The sequence below is a fragment of the Opisthocomus hoazin genome, chromosome 1 (genome assembly GCF_030867145.1).
Source record: "Opisthocomus hoazin isolate bOpiHoa1 chromosome 1, bOpiHoa1.hap1, whole genome shotgun sequence".
Taxonomy (NCBI): Eukaryota; Metazoa; Chordata; class Aves; order Opisthocomiformes; family Opisthocomidae; genus Opisthocomus; species Opisthocomus hoazin.
Window position 1 is genome coordinate 99,383,642 of NC_134414.1, and position 13,760 is coordinate 99,397,401.

Below are 13,760 nucleotides of genomic sequence, written 5' to 3' on the forward strand. Positions count from 1 at the left end.
ACCTCGCCTGATGGCACAAAACGAATTTGCATTGTTTGACAACTTAAACCAACCACAGTTCCTATTGTTTAGACCTCATTGTACTCCCGAGATCATTCAAGAACAAACTGCACACATACACGTACCCATGTCGTCACTTGCCAGTCGTTCTGTGATCGTTGCAACAGGCGACTTTGTTCACTTACCTGACTCATTAGATTAATTCTGTGAAGTTAAACGCTAATATGTTCAGAAAGGTTCTCAGAAATGACATCTCATATTGGATAATGTTTAGATTTGTTTGTAATTGAATGTTTTCCTGCGGTACCTCCTCTCGCTCTCTTCCCCCATACTCTCCCCCCATCTCTGTCCCCAATTTCCGTCCCTTCTCCTACTCCGCTATCACTCTTGTTTTCCTCATTACCTTTCTCTCCCTCTCTCTCTCTCTCGCTCCCTCTCCTTTTTCTCCCTCCTCCGATTCTGCAAAACTGCAATGTCGAGACACGGGGTGGTGCAGCAAACCGTTGCGAAGTCGGACTTGTCTTGACATCGCCGTTTTGCCACGGCCCCCGCTTCCTGACGTGGATGTCCACCCTCTGGAGAGGCTGCCAGGCTGAGCTGCGGGCAGCAGAGGTGGGGGAGGCCTGCCTGGGGAGATGGCGGGCTGCCTGGGGAGATGGCGGCCTGCACCTACACACAGGCTCACCTTGCATGAGCGGAGACCGACAGAAAAGGCATCGCGCGCGTTTCTCGGAAGCGGCTTTTCCTCCCTCCTGTGTGCTTGCTGGGACTCGCCCGCATGGCATCTCCACATAGAAGGAGAAGGACTCCATCTACTGGACCTCACCGGGCTTGTGGCGGCAGCTGGTAGTTCCCCACACCCCCTCCCCGTTCCTCGCTGATACAGGTTATCTGACTCCATCTTTTCTTTTCCCAATACTGATCCAATATCGGGAGGGTTTCCTTCTCTCTCTCTCTCTCGCTTCCTCCTTCTGTCCTCGCTCTGTTATCTCCTTGTCCCCCCTTCAGTTTATGGTTTGTTGGAATAAAGCTTGCAGGGTTGACAGCATCTGACCTCGTTTGTGTCTCAATCTCGTCCCCTGGGATCACATCAAAACCCGCCCGATATTGGATCAGGACACCTGGATGAAGAGTTAGAGTGTACCCGCAGCAAGTTTGCAGATGACACAAAACTGGGAGGAGTGGTGGATACACCAGAAGGCCGTGCTGCCATTCAGCGTGACCTGGACAGGCTGGAAAGTTGGGCAGAGAGTAACCTGATGAAATTCAACAAGGGCAAATGCAGGGTCCTGCACCTGGGGAGGATCAACCTCATGCACCAGTACAGGCTTGGGGCAGACCTGCTGGAGAGCAGCTCTGCAGAGAGGGACCTGGGAGTGCTGGTGGACGACAGGTTGACCGTGAGCCAGCAGTGTGCCCTGGCTGCCAAGAAGGCCAATGCCATCCTGGGGTGCATTAGGAGGAGTGTGGCCAGCAGGTCGAGGGAGGTTCCCCTTCCCCTCTACTCTGCCCTAGTGAGGCCTCATCTGGAGTACTGTTCTGGGCTCCCCAGTTCAGGAAAGATGAGGAGCTACTGGAGAGAGTCCAGCAGAGGGCTACGAAGATGATGAGGGGACTGGAGCATCTCTCCTACGAGGAGAGGCTGAGGGAGCTGAGCTTGTTCAGCCTGGAGAAGGCTGAGAGTGGATCTAATAAATGCCTACAGGTATCTCAAGGGTGGGTGTCAGGAGGATGGGGCCAGACTCTTTTCAGTGGTGCCCAGAGACAGGACAAGGGGCAGCGGGCACAAACTGAAGCAGAGGAAGTTCCGTCTGAACATGGGGAAGAACTTCTTCACTCTGAGGGTGATGGAGCACTAGAACAGGCTGCCCAGGGAGCCTGTGGATTCTCCTTCTCTGGAGATATTCAAGACCCACCAGGAAAAGGTCCTGTGCAGCCTACTCTAGGTGACCCTGCTTTGGCAGCGGGCTTGGACCAGATGATCCGCAGAGGTCTCTTCCAACACCTACCATTCTGTGATTCTGTGATTCTGTGATCTGGTTGTCCTGTGCATGCCATGTGATAAGACGATCTGTTCCACAGCCTTCACCAGCACCAACGTCAGACTGACAGGCCTCTACTTCCCTGGATCCTCCTTCTGGCCCTTCTTGTAGATGGACGTCACATTTGCTAACCTCCAGTCCACAGGGACCTCCCCAGTTAGCCAGAACTGCTGATAAATGATAGAATATGGACATCAGATCTCACAACAGATATGTATGCAGCACAGGATAAGTCATTCTGATGGATTTCCATTGAGTTGCTCAATTTCTAATTGTGAGTGCAAAAAAAAATAGTGCCTGCAGTACGTCTTGCGTGTGGTTACCAAAAATGTTTCCAGCAATGCAGAAGTAGAAAATGCAACAAAAGGGAAATCAGTTATCTAAGTCTCTCACACAAATGTCACAGTAAACTTAGGACTGGTTTTATCTTTTCACTGCACCTTTGTGTCTGTATAGAGGCACACAGCCAAAGACGTGCATTCAAAAATAGGAGTTAAAACAGGCAGAGTGTTACAACAGTAAAAACAGTCATTTCCAAATAGATATTTATAGGACTAAACTGCCATGGTAATCAAGCATTATTAGCTTTTCATATCTTTAGTAAAGTTTTACACTTTTTTAGTCTCACGTATTGATGGTTTCATGGACACCTTCATGGATGTCAGCTCTGAAACCAGGTGTATACCAGTTCTCTGTGCTTTACTGAACAGGTAAGACGCTCTCCTGCAGAGAATCAGTTCACCTCTCTGTTCATTCTTCAGATGAAAAGAAGACCTGGGAGCGGGACCAAGACTCTTTGGAATCACATTCAGTGATTTCACCAGCATGACAACTCTCTCCAAAAGCAAGGTGCACTGAAGGCCAGGCCTGAGAGGCAGTCTATGTTCCTGGCTCTTCTCAGTCATAGGATTAGCCTGGCCTAGTTTTGTGGATGTTTTACCTCATTCCATGAGCATTAACTCAAGAGTAAAAAAAGCATTCATGTAGAATAAATGAAATGCATTTTCATTTCTGCCTCCATTAAACACAGCAAATTTCAAGACAAGCGGAGTCTGTATGAAGAATCGAGAGCACTTGAGAAGTCAGCCTTTAAACAAAATACAATATACATCTTTAATTCTGGGAGAGTGTCACTACCCTACAACATTATTGGCATTTTAATTAAAATGCCTCTGAGGAAACAATAACAGAGAACTTGCAAAAATTCTAAGAAATTGCTTATGTGTGCAGATGTCAAGGAGAAGTACAAAATAAAACACAGAGAAATTATTTTTCTCCCTTTGTTGCTTTCTTTTTCTTTCTTTTCTTCTTTCACCCTTCTTTTCCCTTCTGCTCCCTTCCCTTCCCCAGTTCTGTAAATCCATGAGGCTGATGTTCTAGATACTTCAATTGACAATTCATAAGAGAGAAGTCAGGTTTTCGCCAGGACGTGAGAATTTTTGATGCGTCCCACGTACAGGTAAGTTTGAGGGCCGCTGAGCAATTCTGTACAGAGCCAGCTCAGCCCAGCTCCTCGAGAGCGCGGCGGCATGGCATTGCGGGGATGTCTCACCAGATGTCTCCCTTGTATCAAATTCTTCAGCGCAAGCTGAGGTTCAATTAGAAAATCTTCAGGAATTCCCCTTAAAAGACATTATATACGGCTATGTAAATATTGCTGCATAGTCATTTGTTCACTCGAGAAGACAGTTTTAAAGTAGTTTCTCCATTTAAAATTATAATGTTCCTTAAAAGAACATCGTTTGCTGATTAGAGATATCAGTTTGTTTAGCTGCAGTGCCTGAAGCTTCAAATTTGATTGCATTCATTTTAATCACATAACTGATCTTATTTTCAGTAACATGGAGTTGTGTGTTCCAAATGCATTTATGAATTCTTAACTCATCTCAGTTATGCCATATGCTGGAAGTGATACTGCTCTTACTAATACCTAACATCATAAAAACCCAACCTACGCTGAGGAGAAAGTGCTGGAAGAAGCTTCTGAATTTATCTAAACTAAATGGACTTAATTTCAAGTCTTCAATCCTGCTTATGCTGCCCTAAGGGACAGGCTCCAAAACCTTACCCTTGTCCTTCTGATATGATAGACCTGTCAAGTCTCACACACAGCGAGTGACACAAACATGCCTGGCTCATCACGCTTCCCCTGGCTATGGCCACATCTCACTTGTTTGCCATACTTTACCGTGTCTTCCTTCTTGCTAGATGAAACCTACCTCCCAGAAGCAGCCAGCTGCTTCAGCTGCCATCCTTTATTTCTCTGGCCTACAGGACAACGGAGGAGAAAACAGGCTACATGAGGGATGGTCACTTCACAGCACACTTTCCTGGCTCCTGTAGCACCTCCTCTGCCCGGTGACCAGAGTGCCTCCCCACCCTGTGTGTGGGATCTTACTCTTTGGGAGAAGAAAAACCTGAGCTCGCTGGGTGTGCAAGGCAAGCACCAAAGAGGGTAAACTTGTAACAAAGCAAGGCAGGGAGAGTTTTGGTGGCGGAAGAAATTGCACCTGTCAAGTCACCTTCTACAGAACTTACCTTCTCTCTGCGGCACGCTGGAGGCAGAGATGGCTTGTCAGAAATCTGCATTTTCAGTCATGGGTTAGAGTGGGACCTACAATGCATTAACTAATAATTTTACAGACAACACATGTAAACCTCTGTTCCTAACTTCATACGTTTACCAGTCACGCCTGGGGGCCATAAGGTGAAAAACAGGGATCCAAGGACATAACATGTTTGCAACAAAACATTGCCTGAGTGCCAGAGAGCTCCTTTAACAGCCCACTTGCTGCCTGACAGCGAGCAGGGAGTTCCCCCACTCTCCAGGATGTGTGTGCCAGGGATATGCGGGTGGGAGAGCAGGAGGTTCATTACCTTGTTCCAGAAGTTAATGGTCTTTAGGTGCTATTTTAGGAAGCGGTCACAGCTGGGACATGAAATATTTGGATGCGTAAAATGTCCTCTCTCACCCAGAAACCCCATTTGTGGCAATGGTGGGGAGGATGCCACTGGAAAATTCCTGTGCATAACAAGGTCGGATATACTGGTTCTCCATCTTTTTTAACTGCCCAAAGCAACCGGAGTGACAGGCAAGGCTGATCCAGATGCAGCTCCAGGCAACATTGTGCAAGAGTAGGGCCTGATGTAAACGGGAGTCCAAGACCTTAATGCGAACAGGAGTTGAGCCCACTGGAAACACCATTCTGATCTGCTGAGACACGGTTGTTCTAATCAAAAGAAGTATTTGAAGTTCACACGCATTTCCTGAAAACACCAATACGTAAATCTAAATGCAAATATGGGAAGATGTGACTAAGCACCCCAGCGTGTGTCTCTGAGCCTTCCTACGCTGGAAGCCAAACTGACGTTAAAAAGAGGGAACAGTTTGCACATTGGCTGACGTGTAGAGGTTTAATTTCTCCACAGTAGGTAACAAGCACCGACATCTGTGAAAGTCAGTTTGCACTGAAGAAGAAGCATCCAAATGTTGGGTGTCCCAAAAGCCAGCCAGTCCAGCACCAGCAGCTGCCCATCCAAGCACAATGACAAAGTTTTTATTGCAGTGACTTCTGATGACTGAGCCCAGCATCCTTTTCAAAGGAGAGGCCTCTCATCAAACTGTGTATTAATTCCCTATTCTGGAGAGCTGATGGCTCTGTTTCACGATTTGACTCTGACAGAGGGGAACAGGGAAGGAGAGGCAGCAAGAGCAGGCAGCAAAGGCAGGCAAATTCCTCAAAACTAGCTGTGTTTCTAAAAAGTAGTGTTGAGGTTCTTCCTCTTTGCGCAAGTGCTGAAAGCAACGAGGTGACACAAAAAGGGCTGGCTTTACAAACAACAGTGTGGAAACAAGCAAATAAACCAAGCAGCACATCAGCAGGTATAACTGGAATCATTTGTTTTTAATGAGATGCAACAGTAAACGTGAAAATCAGATAAATGAATGGTTCCATTTTAAAATTATTTTCATATTCATCACAGCAAGTTTTATTTTCAAATTCGAAACATGAGCTTATACATACCTACATATAATATAAGTTTGTATATAAATATTACATATATATAATCATCTGCATTGTCTTTTCGTTAAAAAACTTGAATCAGCTGGCTTACATAGAGAACTTATAATAACCATGTTTGTGTGGAAAGGCAGAGGGTTTTTTTCTGTCATTCACTAGTGTCACTTTGTGAAGTCTTAAGTGGTTTAAAATGCCCTTTAAACAGCCTCAATTCCGCCTACTTCAGAGAAATCTCAACTTACAGAAAGCTGGAAGGGGCAAAGCCTGTGCCAGAGCAGTACAGGTCTGATTCACTCGAGCATGTGCTTTATATAAGGTATGTGAGCAATACTTTTGACCCATATGGTTTACTGAATCAGAGGCTAATTTTGTAATATTCCATCCAAATTTACAGCTCAGTACCTGAACATTTTGCCTTACCAACAGGGAGTTAGAATGTCTCCCTGCATAATTCATGAACCTGTGAATTATTTTTATATATCCTCTAGCTTTTTTTTAAAAAGGCATTTGCAAACTGAAGACTAGAAACACAAAAACGCTCAACAGCATTCTGAAACAATCTTAGACCGTGATCTTGCAAACAGTATTTACTGAGAGCAGCAAGCGACTATTTGTACGTGTAAGATAATACCCAGGTGTAAACATTTCATAGAATCATGGAAGGGACCTTTAGAGGTCATCTAGCCCAACCCTCCTGCAGTGAGCAGAGACATCTTCAGCCAGACCAGGTTGCTCAGAGCCCCCTCCCACCTGGCCTTGAATGTTTCCAGGGATGGGGCCTCCACTACTTCTCTGAGCAACCTGTTCCAGTGTTTCATCACCCTCAGGGTAAAAAATTTCTTCCTTACATCCAGTCTCAATCTACCCTCCCTTAGTTTAAAGCCATTACTCCTTGTCCTATCACAAGCCCTGCTAAAAAGATTTTCCCCATCTTTCCTACAGGCCCCCTTGAGGTACTGAAAGGCCACAATAAGGTCTCCCCGGAGCCCTCTCCTCTCCAGGCTGAACAGCCCCAACTCCCTCATCCTTTCCTCATAGGAGAGGTACCCCAGTCCTCTGACCATTTTTGTCTCCTTCCTCTGGACCCACTCCAACAGCTCCATGTCCTTCTTGTGCTGGGGGCTCCAGAGCTGGACACAGGACTCCAGGTGGGCTCTCACCAGAGCGGAGCAGAGGGGCAGAATCACCTCCCTCGATCTGCTGGCCACGTTCCTCTTGATGCGGCCCAGGATACGGTTGGCCTTCTGGGCTACGAGCGCACATTGGTGGCTCATGTCCAGCTTTTCATCCACCAGTACCCCCAAGTCCTTCTCGGCAGGGCTGCTCTCAACCCCTTCGTCCCCCAGCCTGTACTGATACCAGCGATTGCCCCGACCCACGTGCAGGACCTTGCACTTAGCGTTGTTGAACTTCATGAGGTTTACATGGACCCACTTCTCAAGCTTGTGCAGGTCCCTTTGGATGGCATCCTGTCCCTCAGGTGTGTTGACTGCACCACTCAGCTTGGTGTCATCTGCAAACTTGCTGAGGGTGCACTCAATCTTGCTGTCTAAGTCACTGATGAAGATATTAAACAGCACTGGTCCCAGTACGGACCCCTGAGGGACACCACTTGTTACCAGTGTCCATCTGGACATTGAAACGTTGACCACTACCCTCTGGCTGCAACCTTCCAACCAATTTCTTAGCCACTGAACAGTCCACCCATCAAATCCGTATTTCTCCAATTTAGAGAGAAGGATGTTGCGAGGGACTGTGTCGAAAGCTCTACAGAACTCCAGACAGACCACATCCATAGCTCTTCCCTTGTGCACTGATGTACTCACTCCATCATAAAAAGCCATCAGGCTGGTCAGGCAGGACTTGCCCTTGGTGCAGCCATGCTGGCTGTCTTGAATCACCTCTCTGTCCTCCATGTGCCTGAGCATAGCTTCTAGGAGGATCTGTTCCATGATCTTCCCAAGCACAGAGCAGAGGCTGACAGGTTGCTAGTTCCCAGGGTCCTCCTTCCTACCCTTTTTAAAAATGGGTGTAAAGTTTCCCTTTTTCCCATCACTAGGAACTTTGCCTGACTGCCATGACTTTTCAAATATGGAGAGTGGCTTGGCAATGACATCAGCCAACTCCCTCAGGACTCTGGGATGCATCTCATCAGGTCCTATAGACTTATATACGTTCAGGTTCCTCAGGTGGTCACAAACCTGATCTTCTCTTACAGTGGGAGAGGCTTTATCCCCCTGGTCCCCATCTTGCATTCCAGCAACTCAGGAGGGGCAAGGAGAGAGGTTGCCAGTGAAGTCTGAGGCAAAAAAGTTGTTTACCTCAGCCTTCTCCTCATCTGTAGATACGAGGTCATTTCCTGGATCAAGCAAAATATTTTTGTTCAAAGTCCAATAACAATACTTCATACTATTTTAATTTGTAACTTCAAACCACTAATAAAGCTTGCTCCTACTACAAAAAAGAAAAAAAAAAAAGACCAGAGTGTAATATATTTCACATTTCTGTTACCTTCCCTTGGATGCTGAAAAAGCAAAATAGCATAAACTGCTACAGATGAATCTTCATCTAGCACAGTCTAGCACAGCTTCTACGCATCCCATCAGACTAACGTATAGCAATGAAATAAAGACAGACGGTGTACTAAGTGCAAGAGCTGTAAATGAATGTGAACGGAAACTGATTTTGAAATGTTCTTGGCACTTTCCCAAGAAAACATTATCACTGTATTTAAAAAAAAGTGCTCCATGCATTTTTTTCAGGGTTCTTAAGTATTAAAAACTCTGGTCTCCTTAATTATTTTCTCTTCTGAGACCTATTTTCCCTTCAGTTTTAACATTTACATAAGAACCAAACAAACTTCTATGGACTCTTAAAATTTAGTAGACCAAGAATAGCACTGGAGTACTGGGTCTAGTTCTGGGCTCCCCAGTACAAGACAGATATGGACGTACTGGAGAGAGTCCAGCAAAGAGTCACTAAGATTATAAAGGGACTGGAGCATCTCTCATGTAAGGAAAGGCTGAGAGAGGTGGGACTGCTCGGCCTAGAGAAGAGAAGGCTCAGCGAAGGATCTCATCAGTGTATACAAATACCAGAAGGGAGGGTGCAAAGAGGAGAAAGCCAGGATATTCTCAGTGGTGCCCAGTGACAGGACAAGAGGCCAACCAAGGGCACAAACTGCAGCACAGGAGGTTCTGTCTGAACATCGGGAAACACTTTTTACTGTGAGGGTGACCGAGCACTGGCACAGGCTGCCCAGGGAGTTGGTGGAGCCTCCATGCTCAGACATTCAAAAGCCACCTGGACATGGCCCTGAGCAACTGGCTCTAGGTGAGCCGGCTTGAGCAGGGAGGTTGGACCAGATGACCTCCAGAGGTCTCTTCCAAACGTAGCCATTCTGCCATCCTGTGCATGTACCGAGAATTGTGCTTTAAAATGTGTCAATCAAAAAAAATCCTGAGGAGACTGCAGTTTTCTTGAGTATCAATCTCATTCATTTTCAACATCTTAAATTCAGCCACCTGTTTCATTGTTTGAGTGGACAATAGCTACACATGCAAAGTCAGGTTATTTTATGTTTTCCTAGGTCTGCAGTTATTAGGGATAATACATCAGCACCCCATGGAGAGCAGTCAGTATTCTGCAGATTCATGAAAGCGTCTAGATCAGGCTGCTCTCACTTGCACAAAGCTGGACCCGTGCAATTTTGCATGACTCAGTGTTCCCTAACTGAGACTACTTCACTCCTTAGGTTATGCTGAAAATAGCTAGGATAGAAAGTTCTCAGAAAAAGTCTCATATTAAAGTTTTTGTAAACCCAGCTTTGTCTTACGGTTTTGTTAGTTCGACAAAAAAACCCCAAAACAACCCACCAACAAAAAACCCCAGCAAACCATGTGGAAGAGGTTTTGTTTCTGGACAATACTGTATTTCTACGTGTGTGACCGTGCGTGTGTACATATCTTGTAACACACAGCATATCACCTGGCACTATGAATGTCTCAAATATGTCAAGCTAAGAGATTTAGACCTAGTCACTATGCATGGACAAGATGGACATTTTAAAAAAGGTCAAATGCTGCACTAGTTTTGATGATTCAGGACCTGGAAATCCTCCATCCACATTAGCATGTATCTAACTTCCTAGCACATCATTAAAGGGTAACTTGTTTCCGGAGGTGCTATCTTTCCTCAAGGACATAAAACCATTATTATCATTATCATCATTACTTGTATTTAAGACCCCAGGATATTTTCTTATCAGACTTAGTCTTATAGCCTGAAATTCCAGCAACGTGTATTATTACTCAGTCCCAGGGCTGCAATGTGCCCAGTCCCTGTCCCCAGCTCTCTTCATCGCCTGCAGGTGCTGTGGGGTGAGGCCCATGGGGTAAGGTCCCTGACCTGGCACGTAGAAGCATGATTCATTAATGAAAGTCTAACATTTCCATCACAGAAATTACTGAGATGAACTAGCACAAAGGCAACAGCAAAATGTACCGAGAAGAAAACTCAAGTAAAACATCATGGATAAAAATATTATCTGCTTTCAGGTAAAAACACTACTTGATTTCAGATATTGATTTTTGTTCCTGCACTTTGAAATGCTTCCAAATTCCGGCTCTGACAAAAATGTTACAATTAAAATCTTGGATATCACACTGACATCAATTGTAGAAAAGATGCACTTTAGGAAATTTAGAATTTACAATCTATGTTGTACTGACAGACTAATTAGTAAGACAAAAATAACTATTTTGTTTTAACATTAGCAGTGGAGTGCACAGTGGGATTTTTTGCTTCCTTCTTCTATTAGAAATAGACAATGTGAGAACCACGCAGAGAACTGCAGACGAACTACTGCTCTCTAAGCATATAAGAGTACTCATGGTTCATTAGAAATCACCTTAAACATAAAGAAAATGACATAGTCTGCTGGACAAAGAAACTGTGGATTGTGACAGACATGTCTGCAGAAAAGAGCTCCACCATCCTCTTAGTTTGAGTAGCTTCAAGCCAAGGGAAGGAATGCTAGGAATAACAATGCCTATGGAAAAGCTCAGGATAGGGTCAAGGTAATGCATTTTTGAAGTTAGATTTTTACCAGTTAAACCAAAACTCAGAATTTCAAACCTCCTGCTCTGCAGAAAGCCCTGGCATTTGTCAACAGCTGAACGGCGATTCACCCGTCGCAAATAAGTCTACATAGAGATACCAAAAATTGTAAGACTCTCTTCAGAGACTTCATAATGGCTCCTACGTTTTTATCTAAGCCGAAACCCTTAACAAAATCAGCCCATCTCTCCAAATGGGAAATGTGATCTTCTGTTAGCAGAATCAATTCTGCAAGCAATGAGTACCTCTACCCACACTTTCAGTAACTTGTAACAAGAACCTTTAAGTCTTTCACTGTGTATTCTCACAGCAAAAAAACAAAACAAAACAAAACAAAACAACAAAACACAAAACCAAAAAACTTTCTAGTCTTGTTTCTTATGGAAGCAAGGTTTGCGTGATCATGCATGACTGTCCAAGTACCCATTCAGCACTTCCCACTATTCCCATAATTTTGCATCTGTTGGCCAACTTCAAACAAATTTGGTAATAAAAACAGAGTCTCAAAGAAATTAAACTCCTGTTCAATGCCTAAGTTTCACGAAACTGAGCGGTGGACAGCAAACAGTAATTCAGAGCAGCCCCTTACCACGGGCCAACAGCAACTCAGCTCTGCCCAGCAGCCGCAGGCACCTGCTGAGCCCCCAAGCCATCCGCGGCAGGGGCTTCCCACCAAACAAGAGCACAGCTGGGATGCAGCGACCAAGGTGAGAAATGTCAGCATGGGACAGGCTTGGGGACAAGATGTGATGGTGACAGAAAATAAATCAGTCAGACACCAGACCTCCTTAGTTCAACTGCTCATGGGCCCACTTGATTAACAACAAATACATGCCAGTCTCAGAGTGTGGGTCTTCTGCATAAAAGCACAAGAAGCAGTCATGGTATACCTATTGGAATTCAAATGAAGTAGGATAATTTAAATATCTGACACAATATTTAACATAATCTCTGTGAAATAACATGCTTTATCTTCTGATGTGTAATTTTCCTTGTGATTAAATGGCAATACATGCACTAAAACTTACACCACTCGTCACGCAGAAATTGTGTATTACCAACTATACACAAGTAACAGAATAAAAGGTTGACTTAGGAAAAGAGATTCCATTGTGCAACGCCAAAAAGCACTTCATTTTCAAAACAGGTCCTCGTATCACTGTCAATTGATTGTCATGGAACAAAAAACACAAAAGCTTTTGTGTAGCTTTGTAAGTGGAGTCCATACAGAACAGGATAGCTCAACCTGAGAAATGAAAAAAATACTTACGGTAAGAAACCAGGATATATTGCGCAACCAGAGACTGCTGGGGCAAAGGTGCTACCAAACGATGATGCTACGAGATCCTTGGGGCTGTGTCCGCTGAGTGACTTCTGGTCAGACTCCTCCGTATTTTGGCTACTAGCATGGTCTCTGCAGTGCACAGTGATAATTTCCTCTTCAAGAACCCGTGGCAGGGAAGGTAGAAGAAGGGCATACGGGGAATACAAACCTTTTTTTCTAATGTAGACACAAAACTCTGCCTAATTCAGTCCCTTCAGCCAAATGCCTGAAGGGCAGCTGCCTACCAAACATGAACTGATTATAGAGCAGGGAGAGAGGTGACCCTGTAGACCCCAGAGCCACTCGTTTAGGAGCGTGGATTCCCAGGGCAGAGCCCAAACGGGCAGGGAGAGGAGCTAGCTGCAAAGCTGACTGGCAGTGGCAAAGCTCTCTGGGGAGGGAACAGCAGCACTGGGCAGTAACAGGTACTGATGGCTGATTCTAATAGCTAGGGTGGGAACTAATTCTGAATTTAACAGCCCACGTGCTCAAACCAGCTTGAAGACCCTCTAGCACAACCCTGCTAATGGGTTCACATCACTAAACAGACTTCTGTTACCGAAGCTCAACCTGTGCATGGGAGCCCAGTGTTTCACCTTCGGGTCAGGAGAGATGGGGAATACAGGGCAGGAACGAAACTGGCAACCATATGGGTATCCAAAAATCCTGCAGGCACACTAAATTGTTACATCAGTAAAAAGTGTACAAGACGAATGACAGACTAACTCCTAAGAGATTTGTTAGGAGATGCCTCCGGTCCCAATATCACCACTGAGGACAGACTACTGTGCTCTGTTGGAAATATCAGATGGCATGGATTCCCTGAAGGAATATGTAAATAAACAAGTAGAAGAGAACAAGCATACACAAACAAGTACACCAATAAGCAGTTAGCAATACTTTAAGCATGGGTTGGACTAGATGACTTCCTAAAGTCTCTCCCAAGCTGAATTATTCCATGTTTTTACATTTCATCAATATGTGATCAGCATATCTCCAGAATATCTGTTCTATAATGATGGATTTACTAGAACAGAAGAAACAGCTTTGAGGCTTCAGCTCCCTCCTCCACCGTTACCTCCACCCACCACGCCAGTATCATCTCCTTTCCTTGTATAATCCGTAACTTGTTTCCCACTCCTTGGCTTGCTGCATCAGATTTACAGAGCCAAAGAGGAGGCGTGGCAAGCCCAGGGAGCACAAACCAGGGAGGGCACAGAGAGGCGAGAGGAGGGAATTCACATTTTCCTCAAG